Here is a 6000-nt window from a genome sequence, read left to right as displayed (position 1 = left end):
AAAAAAAAAAGCATTGTTTTGGTATCTGTAGTGAAAATCTCCTACAGTACCCAACTCTCTCAGTGTGTCTCAGCGCGAGCCGTCAGAATCATGTTCAGCTGCAGAACAAATCAGAAGAATATCTTGCAGCCATTATCCTCAATTGGGTCTTTTTATATACGTGCTTCCACAGAGAGCTCTTCTTCCAAACATGTGGTTTTACAACCCATGTGAATTATTTCTCTGAGCAAAGGTTGAATTCAAAAGATGACTGTTTTTGATTGTTGTCTCTCTCTCTCTCTCTCTCTCTTCTTTTTTTTCGGGGGGGGGCAAAAGGAGGAAAGATGGGTCCTGTTTACTTCCTGGATGAAAAGTGTCTGTTTCATGAGGACAGAGCTGAGCATTAATCCGTTTCTGTTCTGAACGTAAACCCTCCTGTCTTATAGATGAACATGTTAGCTGGCGCTGGGCTCGTGTTTCACAAAGCTAATTCTCGTCTTGTCAGTGCAGCTGAGGAGCAGCGGGCCTCCTGAATGGTAAGATGATATCTGTTAATGTATGTACGGATGCTTTCAGCTGCATGTGTTTCTGCAGACTTACACTACACTTTACTTTCTGTCGCTGCACATGGTGTCTGGAATAATATATGACAATAATGTAAAGTTGAACTCTGTATATATATATATATATATATATATATATGTGGGTCTGACCAAAGTCTGGTTTAGTAGTTTGAATGTTCTGCAGTAAATGCCTGATGCATAGTAAAAGGTAATTTAAATGGGGTAAATATTTAAAAAGGTGATATTTCGATATACACTCCAGGGTGATATTTTACTAAAATAAACTTTAAAGAGCACATTTCCTCTTGTGTATTTTGTCCTCACTCTATCTTTTTAGCATTTAGATGATAAGTTAACTGCATGACTGAAGCTCGTGGTCCTGGAAAGTATTTACACCAGGGTGGGGGTGGGGGGTGGGGGGGCACTTTGGGACTCCCATGGCTTTTTCAAGTCGTTTTTTAAGGTGTAGTAAGTGTTTCTGTAAACTGCTTTGAGATTTTACAGCGCTCTGGTCACATCTGGCCATCTGAGAGGAGAGGCCGTAAAAGCAGCTTTTTTAATTAGTCGGGAGGTAGAAGCTCAGAGAGGGAGAGTGACCACCGTCCCGTCTGTCCCCGCTGAGACTCCCAAGGTCAACGTTTGAAGTCCTCAGGAGCAGATTTCACCTCCCGATATCCAAATTCAAAATGTACTCGGGGTAAAACAAACTTAATTACGTCATTTCTACTCGACTCTTTGTTTTTTCACTGGTGGGATTAGTACATTTACTCAATTACACTTTCCTGAAGTTTTATTTTCTGCTAGTGCTCTACATGTCAGAGGGAAATATTTAACTTTTTACTCCACCACAGGCACATTTATAAGATTTTTCTAAAATAAGATGAATCGTAAATTATGCATTAGTGCATAAAATGGATATCATGTCAATTTAGTCAGTTATTGAATCCTAAAAATCTTTTTTTTTTTTTTTTTTTTTTTTTTTTTTAAAGTGAAAAAAATCTGCCAGTGTGGTAAAACATTCCAGTTTCCTCTTTCCGTCTAATTCACTTATCAATAAAATATTTTAAACTATTGATCTAGGTTAAAGATATAAGTTTAAACATCCTTATTTTTCCAGATCCTTGAAGAAAATAGGTTTTAGGTTTTAGACTTCATCTGTCCTCCTGAGGGTATAAAGTAATTAGAATTGACTCCACCTCCACTGGCTACAACAGGAAAATGCTGCTCACATGTTAATACATCAATAATCAAAATCAATAAATCTGTTCAGAAAGGGGCCATTGCTACTTTTGCAGGTCTTTAATTTGAGAATATTTTAACTAAAGTCCCTCGGTGGATTTATGTAGAAATGCGTTTTGCAGCTTGAACTTGGACAATCTTGTGTGCGCGGATGTTTATTTTCTTCCACATCTTCCCATGATCCACCTCACTGCTCAAGTTTAAAATGAGAGTAATAACAATTGTCACGATCGTTCGAGAGAACTCCTGGGAGCGGGATGCTTGAGAAAAGAAATGTGCTCTGGATTACGACAAAGAAAAATGAGAAGATACAGGCTGCGGAGATTAAAGCATCCAACCGGGCTTCAACTGCAGAAATCGCTTCTACATTGGAAATACATTTCCATCCTCGCGCGCGCGCGCGTGTGTGTGTGTGTGTGTGTGTGTGTGTGTGTGTGTGTGTGTGTGTGTGTGTGTGTGTGTGTGTGTGTGTGTGTGTGTGTGTGTGTGTGTGTGTGTGTGTGTTGGGCCGGACTTCAGAGAGCGCAGGGTTTATAAAGTAAAGTGTGATTTATGTGGCGCTGGCGTCCCCCGACAGGTCGAGAAAGACCCTGAAACCCGAGAAGTCCGAGAGCCGAAGAGAAAAAACCAAAAACACAAAAAACCAAATCAAGTTTTTCTCAAACTCTGAGCATCTGGACGCGCCAAGCTTCACCTCCATCAACGAAAAATAACGGAATCAGTCAAAACGAACTGTTTCTAATGTGATTTAAAAAGTCCTGTAGGGTGGGATGAATTTTGTACTCCCTGCTCTTCCTTCTCTTTTAATTTGGCAATTAACAACATTTTGTCCAGATTAATTTAGTCCATGATTGTTGCTGAATTAACTTCATTTCAAATAAGAACCCACTGGTTGACTCAACATTAGAAAATATATTATTATTAGAAAATTAGACCCTTTAAACCAAACATTTAAAGAAATTGTAATAGAATCTGACTCCTCTAATCGGCTGCGTGAATAACTGCTGGAGAATAAATGCACTTCTTGCACAAGTGAACAAAGATGAAGAAATCTATGACATAATAAATAAAAATAGAGTTCAACTTTAAATATAAAATGAAGCAGGCCTTCAACACATGAATAGTCAATCTGCACCAAGACCTAAAGAGAAAAAACTACAAATTAATGGATTTATTTATGGAGCCTGTGTCCTGTGATGATCAGCTGTAAATGGCCCCTGGTTGCGGTGCTGTACCGCCTCCTCTGAGTGGGCTTTTCTTTTCTTTTTCTTTTTTTTTTTTTTTTTTTTTTTTTTTTTTTAGAAGGGGGGGGGGTAATAATGAGAATCAGCGCAGCTGAATTAATTTCACACGGCCACTTGCTCTGTAAACTTGTTTTAATCAGGAGCAGATTTGCTTTTTTTTTATGTCGGAACACCACAGACCGTTTACAGTTACAACAGTGCAGCGTGTTCGCCGCCTGCAACAATAGAAACACAAGCAGTCGTAAAACACAAAGAGGACACACACACACACACACAAACACAGAGTTCATATAAGCAGGACCTGCGTTCTCTCACTAATAACTACAATTAGTGACGGTGCAGTATTTACATTCATGTGACAGCTGGGATCCAATCAGAGCTCAGGCCTGTATCTGTGTTCTCGTGTGAAAATCTTGTATCTCCCAGAAGAAATCAACTTCTCAGTGACATTGGAATCAAACAGTTTGGTTGCAGCTCGATGACAGTGACGGAACTTATAGAGACTTTTTTTTCCAACCATGTGATTTAAGCTTTTTTCTGACATGTTGAGGGGGAAACCCTGTATCCCCAAATTTTGGACATAATCAATTTATATTAAGTACATTTTTTGATAGGCTATTGATACTTAAGCATAGGCTGCATCACTAATTTAACATTGAAAGACACATTTTCATTAAGTACATTTTAATCTTAATATATAGGCTATTTTCTAAATTAAAAGTTTGTTGTTTTTTGTTAAGCTCTCATAAAATTTAATGGAAATGTCAGAATCACATGTGTTTGCAAATTAAGTTTAGACATAGGCTACAAGAATTTTCTTAAACAAGATAAGATAAATAAGATTTATATTATTAAATAGCAATTGAGATATATCTTTATATTTTATAAGATCAATATAAGATTGTATTACAGTGGTACAAGAAAGTTTGAAAGCCTAACTATAACGTTAAAAGCAGTGTGTGTTTAAATGTAGCCTAGAGCTAAATGAGAAGAAATTCAACTTAAATGACCTTGCACAAAGTACAGCATAAGTTTAACATGTGACAGTATAAAGTATATTGATATACAGACAAACAATTGCACAGAACGAACAATAAACCAGTGTAGTATAATAAGAAGTGGTGTATTCATGCTTTGCTAATATTCCAGCTGTAATATATTTATTCAGAAATGTTTATGCACAGTGCTATTTCATCTTTTTTTCAGTGCTATAATATAGCCTTTATTTTACTCCTTCACTTTTCACATTAAACTGATTAATCAGTTTAATGTGAAAAGTAAAGGATTGCGTCATTTCCCGCACATTGTGCAGGTTTAAGAGCCTTGATACCTGCAGGCCGGACATCTGAACCAGGTCTGACATGAATGCAGTTGTCGTTCTGAGGCTGTTGGTCCAGTCCCGACTCTCCAGCCTGAAAGCTGCGACCAACTCCGAGTCTGTGTGGGAGATCTGCGGCTCAGCGGCGGTCGGTCGATCGGTCGGTGCGATGAGAAATCCCGATGCAACCGCTGCAATCAGACAGAGAAGGGAGGGGAGGCGGCGGGGGCGTGACTGCAACATATGGTTCCCTGCACAGGATGTAAAGAGTCAACAAGGAGGCCATTTACTTCCAATTAGGGAAATAAAACAGGACAGGGGCCAAAGCGCTACTCCAATCAGCACCAGGGGTCACTGGACAGCGGCGGCAGGGCGGCAGCCCGGGACCGCCATCATCATCATCATCATCATCATCATCATCATCAGCCCCAGCCAGGACTGCACAAAGGCACTGAGCTAATGTAGAATCAGCAGAAAGAAAACACATTAAGAGTTTGATTGACGGGTCCGTTGGAAGAAATGTGGACAAAAATACCGAATGCTCTGCATTCACAACTCCATAGTGCAAAATAAAACCCAGTGCTATAGATAGGCTACATTACTGGATTATTATCACTAGTACTTTCACATTGAAGTATCATTTCAATGTTGCAGCTACATCTTTTAAATGTAAACTACAGCAAACTTTGTGTAAATCTAAATCTGTAAAGTGGCTACAGCTGACAGATAAATGTAATAAATACACAATATATATGCACATACTTCAGGTTTATTATGTTTTATTTTTTTATCCTTAAAGACTCAATGATCAATCAAACGGGTATCTCCAGTTCAGTCCTTTTCTGATGTTACTCACTCATTTCTGACCGGAAGCTAAAATACTGCAGTGAAGCCTGGATCACCTGCTTTACTGTAAAAACATTTCCTGTACAAAGAAAAAAAAAAAACATTATGCACTTACATGTGCTCTCACCTGCCCGCTGAATTCTCCTCATTAAGATTTACATCTCACCTCAGAGGGTCAGCAGGTTTTCTGTGGGTTCAGCGTTCCCCCCCCCCCCGATGATGGACCAGATTACAAACCAGCACAGACTAAACCTAATTATCCCTGTTCAGGCTTTTAGTCCTGACATGAGTTAAAGTGTGGAGTTTCATGACTCTGTGATCACGTTCCACCTCAAGACTCGCAAAAACCAATTTAGTGAAGCTCTGTATTAATTTACGATCATCCCTGTTGTGCAGTTCAATCCTGTATCAGAGAGAGAAGGATCAGTCTTTTAGATTTATGTGATGCACTTTTGTCAGAGTTAAATATCAGCCCAGAACCAGAACCTGCCTGTCAGACTCTGACACTGCTGAAACACTTGGAGCCTTTAATAAACTTCTTTTTTTTCTTTTTTCTTTTTTAGATTTAGTGATTAAATACAGTCAAATACTTTGTGTTACAGATGAGAAACACAACGCTGCCTCCTACAAAATATGTTCAAATGTTTCAAAAATGACAAATAAATAACTAATTGGCTTGATGCAAAGATCTGGAGACACACACACACACACACACATGCACACTCACTCACACACTCAGAGGCTTTCATTTATGTCTGTTAGACACAGAAAACCAGTGCTGCTGTGCTAACACTGTACCCCTACTACTCAT

Source organism: Seriola dumerili, unplaced genomic scaffold, assembly GCF_002260705.1.
Source record: "Seriola dumerili isolate Sdu_G_001 unplaced genomic scaffold, Sdu_1.0 BDQW01000189.1, whole genome shotgun sequence".
Taxonomy (NCBI): domain Eukaryota; kingdom Metazoa; phylum Chordata; class Actinopteri; order Carangiformes; family Carangidae; genus Seriola; species Seriola dumerili.
This window is presented reverse-complemented; position numbering follows the sequence as displayed.